Consider the following 18,684-nt stretch of genomic DNA (forward strand, 5'->3'; position numbering starts at 1 on the left):
TATTACATGATAGGTAAGCTATCGATCATTTTAATATTATGTGATTGGTAAGCTATCGATCATTTTAATAGTATGTGATAGGTAAGCTATCGATCATTTTAAAATTACATGATAGGTAAGCTATCGATCATTTTAATATTACATGATAGGTAAGCTATCGATCATTTTAATAGTATGTGATAGGTAAGCTATCGATCATTTTAAAATTACATGATAGGTAAGCTATCGATCATTTTAATATTGTGTGATAGGTAAGCTATCGATCATTTTAATATTACATGATAGGTAAGCTATCGATCATTTTAATATTATGTGATTGGTAAGCTATCGATCATTTTAATATTACATGATAGGTAAGCTATCGATCATTTTAATATTATGTGATTGGTAAGCTATCGATCATTTTAATATTACACGATAGGTTAGTTATCGAATATTTAATATTATGTGATAGGTAATCTATCGATCATTTTAATAGCATGTGATAGGTAAGCTATCGATCATTGTAATATTATGTGATAGGTAAACTATCGATCATTGTAATATTATGTGATAGGTAAGCTAACGATCATTTTAATATGAAGTGATAGGTAAGCTAACGATCATTTTAATATGAAGTGATAGGTAAGCAATTGATGAGCAAGTCACTTTAGGTTACTTACGCATTTGAGCAAAAACTGCATTTGACTTTGGAGATATCGATTCTTAAATATTTGTTTAGATACAAGAATTGTAGATTTGAATAAGTTTTGAAATTTTACATTTGACTTCATTAATTGCTTCATTAAAAGTCTTCTCTAATAAGGTATGTAAGTAGAACGTTAAAAGTAAATTCTTTTAGCATTACATAATTTTGGCGTAGTAAAGCTGATAATATTATGTATATATCAAGTAATCCTTAAATACCAAGATCGGCTCTGTATAGTATATACTCTTCATTTTATTCTTTCATTGTTATTTTAATGCGCCTTATAAATGATTCTACTGGTTTCATTTTATTAAAGATCTTCTTTATTTCTTTATAATCCGATATTTTCCTTCGATTTATAACAATTATAATACTCTAACAAACACTTGCTCTAATTATTGTTATATTTAGACATTAATTATTAAATTACTTCCTGCTTAAACCATTTATTAATTTTACTTTCTCTCTGTTAAGTTCATTTCTTTCGTTCCTCATATTCTATATTATGAATTAATCTTTGATATTACTCACGCGTAATACAGTAAGTATTAGAAGAATATTGTTGAATGTTATCATAATAACTATGACTGGCTGTCTACCGTTATACCATTGATTGTGTTACTCAAAATCATACTAAAACACTGTCTTAGACATTACTAAATAACAATGACATGTTTTGTTTTTAAATCCAGTTCTTTGTTCCATTATTATGATTTCTAATCATGTTTCTTTGAATACAATAGGAACACGTGACTTTGACGTATAATAGTAAGATTTTAACATTATAGTAACGAAGATAATGTTCTGTATAATTAACATGAACCTTAAATGCGATGATCGGCTTACTGTATTACGCGTGAGTAATATCAAAGATTAATTCATAATATAGAATATGAGGAACGAAAGAAATGAACTAAACAGAGAGAAAGTAAAATTAATAAATGGTTTAAGCAGGAAGTAATTTAATAATTAATGTCTAAATATAACAATAATTAGAGCAAGTGTTTGTTAGAGTCTTATAATTGTTCTAAATACATAACTTTCATTATCCTCGTTATTTTGCTTCTTCTTATTAATGGTGCTGGTTGATAATTAATGAATATTCATGATCTCTTCATTGTAATTCATTTTTCGTCGTATTTGCTTTAACCCAATTGGATATTATGAAGCCATAAAGTTTACCAATATAACCCAGCCCTGTCACGCAAAACTGCATATATTTACATAACTACAAAGTTAAACACAGATTAACAGATAAATATGGAAGAAATCACTGCGTTGCAGTATCTGTTTATGATATTAGATTATTTCCATGGAAATAATTATTCCTTTATTTTGTAATTGTTCTTGGTATCTTCGATCTTTCTGTATGCTTGTACAAATATATAATTTTTGCAACCAAACATACTTGTTCCCTTTGAGGCGAACCTGGTCTCTCATTATGATACAATTACAACATATTCATCCCATTTATCTGTTACTATATCATAAGTTCATATCGTAGAATCTTATAATGAAATGATTGATATGTATTGATATTGTAATGTCAATGGAAGCAATAAAAGAAAACTAATCAGAGAAATATTGTCAACAGTGTTATCTCTGTGTAACATGTAGTCTATGTACTACCTTGTAATTTCAACATACTGTCCTGCATCAAGGTCACACAGAAGGTTACGGCTGCTATAGAGTAACTCCCCTGAAAAAAAAACAGGTGAGGCTGGTAAAGTTGAGGTTGGGATCAAGAAATTCTTGTCCTAATAAAAGTGCTGATATCGCTATGTGTGCCTTAAATTTAAACTTTCTCTTCAAGTTCATCTCAACATTTTCTAGCAACAGGTGCTTTTTGAAAGATTACAAGCTTCCAGCTTATTACCAAATATTCAAGAGCGTGTCATAAAATGATCTTAAAGTATATTGCTCAATGTGGCACACAGTGACCATTATCTGATATTATAGCGTATTTTGAGCCATAACTGAATCATCTCCATGCATGATTTTAAACTGTTTTAAATTTTCCTTGTTTTATTCTTAAAGGAATATAATTTCACTCATCGTCCCCATACGAGGATTTCTCCTTGTCAACGTTCAATGTGTTGACATTTGGCGTCTCTGCACGCGTGAGGGAGGGGGAGGGGTTGTTCCTTGTGGATTCCCTTCATTATATTAACCTTAACTCGAGATGAACTTCCTCATTGAATTTCATCATGTAAATTAATAAATTAATAAACTGGTATATTAATGACACCGATACCCCTGGCCACTCTATATTCTTACTGAAAGTTCTCCCGTACAATGTCCTTTCCCTTCCCCGTTCGTCCTTAACTGCACTGGATACCACGTGTGTCTGTTTCTATGGATTGACAACGTCATAATGCTTATAAATATATGCTAACATATTTTGGAGGTCTTCGTTAGGTAACACTTTGTCACGCCTGTCTGCTGGGTTTTGCTTAAACTGTACCCTAAAACGCAAACGAACGTAAATTAGCTGAGAATGTTTATTAATAAATCGATGACGATATCCGATTCTATTCTATTTTATAATTTTCTTTCGTGAATTTGAAGGTTTGCTTCACAGACTTGTTTCAACATAGATTTCAATCCTTTCTTGTTTTCACTCTCTTTGACTCAGTTTCGAAAGGTCGCAAACATTGACCTATATTGATGTCTGGCAGTAATATAAATGGCTTATTTCATCCTTCATGCTGTGATTTTGTGGTCTTGCAGTAAAAGAGATATATCGTCTCGTTAACACCGCGGTTTATGATATACCGCAAGTTGATATATTGTGGCAATTCATCCTAAGCAAGAGATAGTATCAGATTGATACAAAGTTCAGTGATGGGGTAATGATTGTTCCTTGCTTTACGTGTTTAATTATTCAACTTACTGGTAGTAATAAAACAAAACACACATCAAAGTTCAAAATAGGAAAGGGAAGAGGGAGGGATGGCTGTAAATCTGGACACACTAGCATATATGACGTCATGATCAATTGTTGGTGCGTAAGATATGCATCACCACATATATCATGTAAGACTGGACTGGAGGGGGGGGGGGGGGGCTGGGGTTGGCGTGGATAAGTTACATTATTTAGGTTGTACTGAGGTCACATGTGGTTCAATATCTTACCATGAACATTGCCTTGCCAAAGTCAAATATCAATGAAGCAATTATAGCTCCTATTTTGCCGGAAGACATTGTTTTCCAAGGTAAATATATTACGTAAAACGACAGTCGATCCATTGTGAGAGTGAAGCAGGAGCGGGATTTGTGTGGAAGGCTAATGTGACCGGAACGATGGTAAAACCTGATCATGTTTAGTTAACGTACGGATGAAAATAATTTAACATTTAATGACACTTTAAGTAGCATGTTTGTGTGTAAAAGTGTAACTTCAATCTTTCTGACCAAGCCATGTAATGTTAACTTCTATAATAATACTATCAATATATCTAACCATGTGACTGTGGCTGTCAACCTGCTGATAAGAAAGAAACTATTATGACCAATAATACACGATAAAATACATTTGTGTTATCTAACACACAAAACCGTGTTATCTTTTTTCTTCTTCATATACAAGCCTTCGCTCTGCATATATTATAACATCGTTTAATAATATCTTAATTACCTGAACTTACTTTGAAGCAAACGTCAGCCATGAAAAGAAATTTGCTTTGTTTGTTAACATTAAAGCAGCCGTATTTCGACTTATCAAGAATATAACCCAAACATTCAGACTATTCAAAATTAGATTGCAATTAATCAAATTAAGGTATTTTGTTTTAAGTCGGTTAATGAGAGTTATCAATTAAGTAAATAAAGCTTGCAATCTGTCGTCACCCAGATATTTTTCTAATTAATCCTTTGAAGAACTAAAGATGAACTAGAAATATCCAAACTTTAATTTAACTGTTAGCTTGAATTAATCCTTACAATTTTAACGAACTAGACTAGCAAAGTTAACCATTTCTCTGCACTGGTTTTAACAATACCAGCAGTGGTCTTTGCACAGTTCTTATTCATCTGTATGCAAAGAGTACGAGCGCCCTCTAAAATAATAAAGTTTGCATCACCCAGGAGAAGGACACGACTATCTTCTGGTTGTAACAAAGTTGTCGTAAGATGAAGAATGTGGATTACGGTCAGGATAGTCAGAGTGAGGATGTAGGATTATTTAGATCATCCATGTTTATTTGAGATTAGAAGGGCCGCCCTGAAGTTCGTTAGTTGTTGATGTTTACAATAATGAATATTCAAATAACATAATGATATAAATATTAAACATCAAGAGAAACAAAGGTGGAAACAGAGTAATGTACAGCTTACTACCGTAAAAGCTCTTTCCATACCTTGGAGGTTGGAGGCGGGGTACTTGTGAGAGATAATAACCAATTTGATTTCGTTAACGTTTGGAATACAACTATACATTTACAGGCTGAATTTAGTTATAGCTAAACCATTCATTTGAACGATATGTTTATGATGGTAGTTTAAGGCCAAACTTGTTTTTATGTACATAATTTCAACAGGATGGCTATCGAAATATTGCTCGCTATGGACGTATGGCATGTATAGATACAAACAATTATTCCGGTTAATTAGTCCATAATCTAGCATTTTGAACGATAAGCCTGCATAGTCGGTCGAAAAACCTTGATTAACAATGATAAACGCCGATAATTTACCAGACAATCGGTCTAATTTTTAACCGATAATCCAATTTTATTGCCTATAAGCTTTCATTTCCAGTTGTAAAACATGAAGTACCGGTTCAAAACAAGACCGGCATTGAGCAATGATCAAATTTTTTCGACATAATCAAAACTGGAATATATCATTAGTGGGTATTTTGTTTTGCCATACACGTGATCAGGAATGCGACAAACATCCGGTAAGATTAGCATTACAATACGAGTAAATCCCATTCTGAATGAGAAAAACCCGCAGGTGGCTTTAGCTTTGTGAACAATCCAGGTCATACAGTATTGTATTAAGTTATAGCTTGAATAGGCTCGTTGCTCGTGCATACAATCCAACATAAGCAATTGGACGTACAGGGACTGCTGGTGATAGTGTAACCATCTAGTTAAATAATATTTACTTCGAAGGCATAAATTAAAAGACACTGCAACCTTCTCATCGTGCTCTACATCCATGGAAATGTTTGTGCAAATTATTCTCGTTGGATCAATATCCCAGGATATTACCTTGTGAATATTTTGCAATGATTTCGTAATCCAAAGTGATGTGCCATGAATTCAGGATCAATAGTTTTCAGAGACCTTCACCTTTTCGTGGGCTGAGAAAATGATTTCTTATGGATGAGGATTTAAGTTTTCGAGAGGATCACTTAGTTTGTATATCTGGATACACTTTAAACTATAGCATAACGATAATTCTTATCAGGTGGTGGAGTTTGTAGGTAATTCTACCTTCCGGACTTCCCGAAAGCTTTGGAGATTAACAGATATTGGAAGACAAAGTATTGTCCCGTTGACCCCTCATCAACTCATGTGAGTACACATTCCAATTGAAAATATTTGTTAATATTAATAAACTGGAATAAACGGTACTAGGTTAAACGCGAACAACAATTTACTTCTCAAAGTCAAAGACATATAGGTTATCGTCACATCAACAACCAGAAACACAACCCAGAATTAAAAAAACTTGAACTAGGCCAGCTTGAAATTTCTTCAAAAAAGAAGCAACTTATAATGACATTTGTTATAAGTAAGTTTAATAATACCAGAAAACGTATCCCTTGATGTAAACAATAACATGGCAGTAGCTGTTAATTTAAAAAAGGATAGATGATAAATTTCAATCGCCTTTCCTGATATATCGATCGGAGAGGAAACAAACATACCGCTGATACCGGTCAAAAAGTAAAATAGCAGCTTAACAATTGACAGGCTAAATTGTTCATGGTTAAAATAATGTTTTGAACATCCTCCGATGGTCAATCACCACCCCAGTCTACCCCCCCCCCCAATAAAAAAGGTGCATTGTGTAAGACAATAGTCCTTGACTTTCTTGATAGAGACGAAACTATTAAGTGCAGTCATTGTCTATCATTTGTTTTGAAAACACAGAACCCCAAAAATACACATTCAACTGTGACTGATTCATTTGCATAATTAAAGTAAATTAGTCATTATTTCCATAACAATCGTTTCTTGTTAACTAAATCAGAGCCAAACCTAACTTGATATTACAACCGATTTAAACTAAGTATCAAAAAAACCTTGTCACGCTAATGCATCAATTAATCGCCGTTCATTGTTTCAAGGGAGTTAAGTACCTTCCGTCAATAGTTTGGTCTAAATATTCTCTTCACTAATGGAAATTAGAAACTTTCTGCATGAAGATATAATATCCAGCCTAGCCAGCGACGTAGCCAGGAATTTGAAAGGGGGGGGGAGCACTTTTTACGATTGATATGGATTTCAAAGTTGTAGGCACAACTATCTGAGCGGAGCGCCACCATCGGTTGGCGGGGGAGCGTACAAGAAAATTTTTGGTTTTAAAAACCCCCCCTCCCCCAGATGGCCGGAAACGGCCCTTCCCGAGTGTTCATTCTGGTTCCCTGGCCTCTTGCTAACTTGAGACACCTCATTCAATATCACTTTTAAACCCCAAAAAACAAAAGAGTTAAAATAGTACGTAATTCAATACTACATAATGTATATATTTAAAATTAGCAAGGTACATGTACAGAGTAGTCTTACATTTCAACTTCTGATAATTGTATATACAAAGATAGGCCAGAAATGTCTTTGATACAACTATAGCCAGTACTTGTCTTTGATACAACTGTAGCTAGTAAATGTTTAAGTAAGCCTAATAAGAGAAGGCGAGAGATATCCGACGATTGCCATATGATGCAAATTTCTCAACTGTTTTCTCAACTGAAATATTATTTGCGTAAACGGGTTCTTAACTAGATGTTACTACTGACAAGATCGGAATCTAGTCCTTTTCGGCGGGTAGAGTGTTGATCGAAACGACACGCGATAGAAATGACAGCCTAGATGACAGAAAAATAGGTCACCAATAATTTGGCCATATTCTTGCTACGTTCATTTCAATAGTTTTTCCTGTCTAGAATCTTAAACTCGTCCAGCAAGCTTATGGATTTGAATTATGGGTGTATTTAAAAATAAAGGTAACTTGCACAAAAATGTGTAGGCCCGGGCCTGCAGTGCTACATACTGGCTACGCCCCTAATCATATGATATCTTATTATCAGCAGATTTTGCTTCCTGTTTGAATTCTTTTACATGTTCTTATACGTAATATATCAGAAAGACAAACATAGTGCCCTTTTACAATTTTTCCAGTAGGATGATTCTTGTTTATTGTCCAATGTCTGGACTTTAATACATTTGACGAACTTAACTGATGGACATTATAAACTTTCATATTTTGTAATATAGCCAGATATGCAGTGGTCTAAAAAAATATCGTTATCGCAGTGTATTAGCAGTGTAATAATTATTTATAGGAAGTGCGTATCACGATTGCTAGCTTAGCTTCATAACATGCTGTTCGTGCAACAACTCAACGAATCAAAGAAAGGATGAGAACGAACGTTGTCGACGTTGTTGTGCATACGGTTCGTGACATAAGGCAATATGTATGTTATTACGCTGTGGCCAACTGTAGGCTTGTAATAGGCTATAGGCTAAATTTAGCTAATTGCATCTGCCAAACTGAGTAAGTAGTTCAATCAGTAGGCGGGAATGTTTCTACGATTATAATCGAGTTAACGGTGCTGACGAGTATTCAAGATCAAAAGAGCACTGAAAAAATACCATGCTAAAAAACGACAGTTTTTAAACATTTTTTCGAAACTGAAAGGGGGGAGCGGTCGCTCCCCCTGCTCCCCCCTGGCTACGTCCCTGAGCCTAGCACAATTATGTTTCTAAAGTTGATTTTCATTTGATATGTTTAAAGCACCACTGTAGTTAATACCTACCTTTATTTTTTCCCTTTTCTCTTCGAAATTTCTTGACCAACCTTCATAATTCCTTTAATTATCAAAATTGATTATGCCACCATTGAATATAAATTGCTGTCATGGTTAAAATAGAAATCCCCAAGTTGATTTTTAATAGCACAATCATAAAGTAATTTTTGATTTTTTTTAAATCCATTTACAGGGATTAAACAGCAACCATTAACGCATGCGCGAATTAAAGGACATTTCCCCTTCTTTGCTCACACTGCTTCTTAAGAATTTGATATATTGTTGATGTAATATGATCGATCCATCGATAATATGACCTTGTTGAAGTATCAAACTTATTTGCAAATCAATATGAGAGATATCCCTATCAACAGTGTTCCATCAGCGTTATCTATATAAAACAGAACATACAGATCTAAGCGTAGCTGAGTTACCGTATCCCAGTTCAGACTTTTATAGGCTTGTAACCACTGAATTTAGTTGACAGTGGTAAATGTCGAACGTTATTTCCATTGTGATGATGACAGCAATTAAAATGATTTACATCCTGTTACGTTTAATTAATTTAATTTACCTTTTTAATGATGATATTATTATTTTTAGATGTTAAGCTCATCGTGCATCAAGCAAACTTATGTCGGCCGTATTTTCACAGCGTTGTAAATCTACAGAAAGTTCGTTCAAAGTCTTCTCGCTGGAACCTTCGGTTCTATTTCGTTTACGTAACTCAATATAATGACGGCTATTGCGAGCTCATCACCAAGACTAAAGGTGTTGCAGCACTTTAGGGAGAGCGTGACTGCTGGTGAAAGATGATTGTATAGAGCTCTCAATGGTATCAGTTTGACGTCATATTATCTGCATACTTTATAGTCTTCGCTTCCGAATTCTTCTTTCCTTTTCGTACGTATTTTGTTTATTTTTGGAAATGTCTTGATAAATTCGCGACATTATGGAAGGGTCGTCAAACCACTGTCCCGTTGACCTCCTCCTTATGTAAGTACACTCGTTTATTAAATTACTTTAAAAACAGTAAGTCATAAACTACAGGCTTCATACTTGAAAGAAATTGTTACTTTTTGAACTTTTCATTCTCATCCCAAATAGCGTAGGAATAATTGTGGACTGGTACATGGTTTTGTCCAATAGACCTATAATAGTTGTAAGTAATGTTTAAGGATACTTTTACAACTAAAGATAAAGCTATTTCCTCGGGTGTTAATTACAGCCAACGCTGTGCAACAACGAAGTAATATTATAATCTGTGGATAGAAAACCTCATGATGATATTTGATATTTGTGATCTCATTAACACTATCATTTGATATGCTGCCCTCTATCCCTTTCACTGTTATACAACCAAAATGAAAGACACGATCGTGACTCATTATCTTACCAAATCATCACAATTGACCTTTAATATTTGCAATCATATAAAATAGTAAACCTATTTATTATCACTGGCTTATCTAACTAAACACTTATAAGGTAAGATCAACTATAGGCCCCATTAAACATCAAGTAATATTGTCCGTCAGATAATCAGTGTCTGTTCGCGATGTTTGTTTGCTCTTCAATAACAAAGCCAGAGGGGCGACGATACAAGGGTTGGTATGGGCGTCATAGACATACCTCCATACCTAAAACTGTTGCCTTCAAAAAGTGATAATAGGTATACTTGTGCTACCGTCGAGTCAAAGGTACCCCTCCCCCTATTCATAAAGTTTGTGCCACTGTTCGCGTATAGTTGTCCACGCGATAAAGAAAGGTCATAATTTGTTACTTGTCATTATTTGAAAAACAGCAAATTCGTCAATTTGATCCTTTTCGTCCAGATGTAACGTTAGAATCACTCGAAATCTCGAGGGGGGAAAAATACAAATTTGTCGCGTTGTCCTTTCAGAACCACCGTATATTTGTCATCAGTGTTTAAATACGAATTTATGTTAATGTTCAAGAGAGAGGACAATGAATGGGAGATGAGAGAGTTCAACTGTTCTTGTAGTTAATGTGGTTAGATGTACGTGTATATTGTATATCGTCAAAGCATTCCAGCACGCACGTTACGATAAACTGATTTGTGATTTTTAAATATCAACTTAACTGTTGTTACCGAGAAAAGTGAGTTTTGTCATGGCAATTAGAAAGAAAGTGCTCTTTTGTTTGAAAATATTCAAGAACTGGCATTTGCGGTAGAGAATTCACGGAGGGTCCGTTTGGTCGGAGCGTTTAAAGTAATACTGTGGTTGCCCCATTAAAAGTCACAAGTCCCACAGCTTTTAGAAGTTTGTGAGTCCACCCCCCCCCCCACGACCCACCAAAATTAAACCCCCATGTTCCACCATGATGGATCCATAGTTTCGGATTTACCAAACATTAAACAACAGCGTGTCATGGCAATGGTTGGTGTTTTTCCACTGCAAATAGATGTATGGATTTTAAGATATTTCTATGTTATTATTTGACATATGATAAATATAGTAACGTAGATAGTTTTATTTCAGTCAGTGTGTGGATACACGTTAAACAGGACAATATGTTGTTTGATACATAAATATCGTAATAATTCCAAACCTGACTACTGCTATACTGTTTAAAGATCATCGGTGTTACGTTCAAACGAGGTTAATATTAATTTAAAGTAGAATATATTCTACTGTGTTTATAATGTTTAAATATGATCGATAGATAACTTTTTTGATTGTGTTACTTATATCTTTTTTGAAATAATTGGAGTCAGGGTTTTGTTTCTTCCGGAAGAAACCTATTTCTTCCGGGGACGTGGAAGAAACTGGAAGAAACCTGTTTCTTCCGTGTTTCTTCCAGTTTCTTCCGGAAGAAACTGGAAGGTCGTTTGAGTTATATACTTTACTGTGTTAGGTCGATTGAGTTAGATAATTTACTGTGTTAGGTCGGTTGAGTTGTATACTTTTCTGTGTTTGGTCGATTTACAATGCGAGTAGTTCTTATACTGATTTAGTATATTACTAGAACTAATTCTATTTTGTTTTCTCTCTTCTAATAAATTCCACGATCCGACAAATACTATCATGAACCATAAACTATCTTTACAAATTGCCCTCAGTTTGACATACTATATGATGGTGCTTATGATGGTTATGTAAATATTGAATGAATATTAATCTTACGTTATCAAATTGTCAATAAAACCACCCTCCTTATAGGAGGGTCATATAAGCAGAATGAAGTCTGATCCAATAACCCAGTGAGTAAATGTCAGCACAAAGTTCACAAAACTTGTTCATGACTTTGCGTAAATATATCTTTATTGCTTAATATGAGAATATATGGTGATCAAGTAGGCTATAAATTAGTCAGCTGAAAATGATTAACCAATCAGAGACAAGCAGATTTGATATAGTCGCTGATAATATTTACCTATATGACATTGATCGAACAAGTCACCCTCGGTACGTTTATTTTATTGAAAAACTGTAAATTGGTACCTGGTACAAGGCACCGTGGATCCGGAAGGGGGGGGGGGGGGTTACAAGTAGTTATTTGCAAATCCTTCCGTTTAGACCAAATTATAGACCTCATTTATATTCAAATAACTATGCCTCAGAATACCATATTTCACGTCTAGAATGTTACTATTCTGGGTGGCCTTTTCCAAATCCTGAATTCACCCGGGCCGATTGACATCCTTTACATATTACACTTGAAATTACAATAAAAGTTATCAGTATTTGTCTCTAAACATGCTAGAGTAGTCGAATAATGGTCACACATATATATTATGCATTGCTCTGCTACCCTAACATCATTCCCTAATTTGACACATTATATTGTCTATTTAGTCCATTATTACTGTCTTGACAGGCTTTGATTCCTTGTAAAACATTTATTAACTTTAAACTATTGAAATGCTTCCGTTCATTAAAATCCTGTTCAGAATAAAAGAGAAAAAGAGCAAATAGTTTGAGACTGGAACTGGACTGATCTGCTTTACAAATCTAGAAGTGTGTCTAGCTTGATCAATTGTAACTTTATTTTCAATATGATGTAAATATTCAGTTTAATTGTAGTCCCATTGTAACATGTACATCATGAGTCATTGTTACTCATCATTTCTGATATTATATTACTACCCTATGTATTTCATACAGTGATTTATTGTAACATATTAACACGAGCAACGTCACTCTTACATTATTACCAGAGATTTCGTATAGCGCTTGTACGCTCGATATCCTTCTGCGTAGCAGCAACGTTATTGAAGTACTAGAAAAAACTAACTTGTCCAAAACAAATATAATGTGTGTGCTAACTACAAATATATTGGGCTAATATCGATATTCGTTATACCCATTTTCTTGTAAAATATAATATTTCCCTCAATACGTTATTTACTAAACGACTCAATTGAAGATAGGTGACAATGTGTAGTTTGTAAACTACGTATAAAATGAAACTATAGCGTAAACGAATTTACAAGAAACTGTTTCAACGACATGATAAATAGTTGAACACAGCATGAACACATGTTCTGGAGGAATAGAAGTGGAATAAAAGATGAATATGATATATAAAAAAAAATAATGTAAAGTTGGAAGTACGTTGTGACTAATCCAAATGGTTTCAAGTTTCTAGATCTGCTGTAAATCTTTATTTTAGAGGGCGCTCGATATTTTCCCTAGATCAGTCTCTGCGCGGAAATTCTTTCGGAAATATCTACGTTGCTCCTAAAATCTTTGCTTTTTGTTGCTGCTGTTGTTGTTGAATTTTCTTCCACAGAAATTAAACTAATGAGTGCGGTAACGAGCATTAAAACTGCTGTTGGTGTTAAATATAATCTGATGGTGTCATATATACAGGAACTAGCTTTAACCTGCTGTTATTGGTAAATATGATCTGATAGTGTCATATATAACACAAACCAGCTCTATAGGAGAGAACAGATCATCATTATTTGATTCCAGAGTCCAGATAGTCAGCTCGCGCATACACAGCAACGAGGCTCAAAGTGATCGGTAAACACAGTAAATGGCCCTGGTTTTATATTTTTGTTTTTGCTTGGTGACACCAGTTTTCACTTTAATTATCTTAGTGAATGTGTCGGCTTGGGAAAGGGGCGTGACGAAGAGGAGGAAGTACCCCTCGCATGTAAAACTTCTACCTCATTACGGGTGCTGAGTTGCAAAATGATGTTTTACACGAGAAGAAAATGATCAAAATAATTCACTTTCTTTTCTACGCCTCTGCGTCGACATACAAATTCACCCTGCGTGTTCGTTTGCTTTTGAGTGTTGTGTATTTACGACATCGTGTTATTTTAAAGCATAATTTTGTACACTGTACAGATAACGCACGTTAGGACCAACAGTCTGAACTCAGTTAGGACCTAGATAGTCAGCATCCTCGGATAGGACGCTGGAGAGCCCCATTGAAATCGAAATGACTCGATCAAATATCGAACGACTTTATTCTGTGAGTTCACTACATGGCGTGTAGAACTTCAGTTCATCATTCCCAATAATAATCAACACATAAATTTAATTTGGCAATGTTTTATCAACTTGATATTTCACATGCTATATTTATTCTAACAATAACCATCAATTTACCATAACCAATCTAATCGTGTACTGCTGTCAACTTAATTGAGGGCGCAAGACATCGTCGGTGTAAGTGACCACCAGAGCGCGGGCAAATAAGTTTTACTTTCGAGGGCGCTCGACCATCTCATTCAGAAAAAAAGAGTGAACATTGAATGATATAACTGGATTCAATGCAGTTTTGTTCTTTTCTAATAAATCTGAACAATCTCTGCCTAGTTGGGAATGGTTTTCGTTTGTCCATGTTTTCGTTCTGCAAGGGACGGCGGAAGAGTTTTAAATCCTGAGGAGTGTGTGTGTGGGGGGGGGGGGGGGGGCGGGGGGACGAACTTCAATGGGCAATGGGGTTAAAGACCACCAAGTTACATATAAACTTTCCGGCAAAACTATTTTCTGTGCATGCCGTACCACAAAGTACAGCATTGAATGTTCTGTTTTAACAAAAGATAACATGTTAATTTTAATTGTATTCATGTATTCAACAATATGGTACATCATAATTTTTAAAAAAGGGCATTTTTACACAGTTACAAATTTATAAGGGGTCATTTTTATTAGAAAAGATTCGTATTACAAAAAGGGGCACTTTTGCTGGGTACTTTAATTGTTATAAAATATCGTTAATATCCCCCCCCCCCCTCCCTCTCCACCATCCCCCACCAGACACAGACACATCACTTGCAAGATTATGTAAGTGCTCTGAATTTGTTCAATATTACTATATGGTTGTACAGAAGGGCTGTCGGCGATGTTAATGGCAGAACAAAGTTCACAATGATACTTGTTGCTGTCCCTATACAGTGTACAGAATCTTCAGTAAGGTTAATGTGCAACAATAATATGCTATGTAATCTAACTAATTAACAGGAACGGATAGCCAATCAGAGGCAAGCAGAGTAGATAACGTATCTGATTATGTATACATGTATATAATAAAATATCAAACAATCACCTTAATTCAATAGAAAGAGTATTATAATAGAGAAGCTTTATATCCACATATATAAAGCACTTTAAGCAAGTTAGGGTTAGGGTTAACCTAACCAAGACATGAAGAATTGAACACCTTAATTCAATAGAACGAGTATGAGAATGGAGTATGTTTATATCCACATACATGTAAACCACTTAAACTAAGTTAGGGTTAGGGTTAACCTAACCAAGAACATTTAAAAGCTGTATCTTACACATATCAGTCATTGGTAATTATCAAAAAGGTGTTATTGTCTATGAATTTGCTATGAAACTTTTATATTTATATAATGTTCATTTATGTACATTACTTATAATTACATTCAACTATTCCATTCTAAACATTTCCCTCTTTGACACATTATCTATCTGAGCACATTCTAAGCCACTTGATACTCGTGATTGCCAACTGTATCGGATTATCTGTGACTTGATACACCCAATCAGACATGGGCGTACACAAGGGTCCCACTTGCCCCTGGGAAAACAGAGCATTTTACAATAAAGCAAAAGTAACTCAAATTGATTGGCCCATGCACCCCCACTGGGGCTGAAATTAATGTCTCGATAAATCATGAATATCAAAGAATACTTAATATATGAAAAGTGAAAATGTCTCAGCTCAAGTCGCAGGATTCCCAGCAAGGCTTAGCATACATTCCAGAGTAATTTAATTCCTTCCTCTGACATGTGTGTTCGTGCTTTAAACTCACTACAAGCAGTGGAGTAGCCAGAGGGGTGGGAAAGAAGGGTGTAAGCAGGGGGATGTCCCTCAAAAGCATTTTCGAGGGCGAAACGGGTTAGCAAGAAAGAGTGACAAACCAACAAAATTTAATGCTAATAAACTATATTTTGTTATGAGAAATGAGTATCATTAAGGATCGGTAGTTAATATAAAATCTGAATGAGCCAATGAGAACACGTGGATAAATGATATGATAACGGAATTTATTTCTGTTTTCAACTTTTCTAACAAAACCGAACGATCAAAACCTGCCTGTTGTGGAATGTTTATTGGTGAACCACGTGACCGATTCCTCTTCATTGTGTCCTTATACAGGGGCTTCGGAAGAGGGTTCAATCCAGAAGGTGGAGGGGGGTGGGTGGGGGTGGTGGCATACATCGAATGCAGTGGGACATATATCAACATATCGCTAAGATTATGTCCAAGATTATCATACGATAACAATATCTCAGTCAATCGATTCACCATATTATAGACATATGCATATTGGACGTTTGCAAGTAAGGAATATCTCAAAATGATACAGCTTCCGGGGCTTCACCCCCTGCACCCTACTAGGTATTTCACATTCATTTCAGTAAAATGGAATTTGTCTTTTAAATGTATTTTTTGCTGTACAATGAATATCTGGTAACATTATGAAAAGTGAAACGATGGTGAAGCTCAGTGAAGTCCCAATGAGACCCACCGGGGTTTAGAAAACATTCGGGAGAACTTTGATTCCTCTCTCTGACCTGTTTTTTGTTTTTGCTTTAAACTCGATATGAGCTGAATTAAACCAGGGAACCCCCCCCCCCCCCTTTCGCCTCACGCAAACATTTTAGGGAACGCAACCGGGGTTTGCAAAAAGGAAAATTGGCAAACGAAAATAATTAGCCGTGATACATATGATACTGGATGGGCTAATTGTGTTGAAAGTACGGTGTGATCTACCTCTGGTCAAGTTTTCCATCGTTAGTCATGCTTAGCATAGAACGAAATTTCATCGAACAAGTTAATTTTGATTCAGTTGCATTCAGTTGATTCCATTGCACTCCCCTCCCCTCCAACTCCCCTTCCCCTCTCCTCCTTCCCATATTCTCCCTTCCACTCCCCTAATGATGTGAAACGTTGCTGAGTTTTATAACACACGCAAACATAGTCGTATACATAGGAGTTGACGTTATGTAATGATAGCATCATTTTGCAGTATCGGGGCCTCACAATCATATTGCGTGCCGGGGGAAGTATGGAGGGGGCTACACAAAATTATTGGATATGTGACCAGTGAAAAGAGGGGACCTGGTACTGTCCTCGGGACCGGACCTGTCATTCGACGCTCCTTAAAAGGAGTGCACAAGGGGGTGGAGGAGGGCACGCGGGCCATGGCCCCATCTCGGATCGTCAGTCGGGGGATGTGGGCCATGGCCCCACCTCGTATCGTCAGTCAGGGGGCGCAAGGGTTTTGGGGAGTGCATGTGTGTCATGGTCACATCTTGGATTGTCAGTCGTTGGGAAATGGTTCAGTCGGTGGATTGTTGCAATCATCCTGGTGAGAATTGGACCCTTAATACGGTTGTATCATCACCCTTACTATTATGTTATCAATTATTAGTAAACATTGCGTTGAGTGTTACTTGTATGGACCTGGTTTATAGTTTAAATATGCACAGTGCACAATTTTATTTCTAAATTTATATTTTATCTTTCCGGGCGCTTTTTTTCCCCAGGACGAACGTGCGTTTCAGTTTTTTTAGGAATTTACAAGTTCGATTAAAATCAGAGTTAGGGTTTAGAAATTGGGTTAGGGATGCAGTTTCTATGAAAATGAAGGATTGTCGTTCATAATCTGGGGTCAAAACTAGGAAAAAGATTCAGAACATGTTTTTTGAAAAAGCGTCACATGTTTGGAATCCAGGGATTTGATTGGCCGATGCCCACGTTCGTCCTGGGAAAAAAAAATACGCTTCCGGGACTGGATCTCCAGACTCCCATCTCAGATAGCAGCCGGTTTAAATAACCCAGTTCCGTCCCCCTACTCTATAAATTGCTTCATCCGCCTCTGGACCTATCACAAAAGTTCAGGCTCCAATACCTTAAACACCATATTGTCGCCTAACTGAAGCATATAAAGTTCTTCAAAAAAGAAGATATTCTCAGTTTCCATGAATAATGAACCTTTTTGTCTATTATGGATTACGAACCCTTTGTTCTATTATGAATATCGAACCCTTGTCCCATTATGAATAACGAACCTTTTTGTCCATTATGGATATCGAACCGTTTTGCCCATTATGAATATCGAACCTTTGTTTCCATCATGAATACCCGACCTTGTGAATTATGATCCCTTTTAATTATGAATAACGAACCTTTATTTCCATTAAGAATAGCGAACCTATTTATCGAAAAAATGCACGTTATGAATAACGAACCTTACAAACAATGACCCTTATGAATAGCGGACCTTATAAATATCGGGCAGACCCCATGCTAACATGCTAGCATTGCGCAATATCCTGTTAGCATTGCGCAATGCTAACGTTTGTTAGCATGAGCTATCTGTTGACATTGCGAAATATCATGTTAGCATGGTGCAATGCTAACAACTTTTATCAAGTAAAACGTGAAGTCATTAACTTTGCCCTCAGTGGTGCGTCACTGGGGCTATTAAAGGAGAGGATATCTTGACACAATATTCATTGAGATAGAATTACTTGAAGTCCTCTGATTGTCAGGA

Source organism: Apostichopus japonicus, chromosome 22, assembly GCF_037975245.1.
Source record: "Apostichopus japonicus isolate 1M-3 chromosome 22, ASM3797524v1, whole genome shotgun sequence".
Taxonomy (NCBI): Eukaryota; Metazoa; Echinodermata; class Holothuroidea; order Aspidochirotida; family Stichopodidae; genus Apostichopus; species Apostichopus japonicus.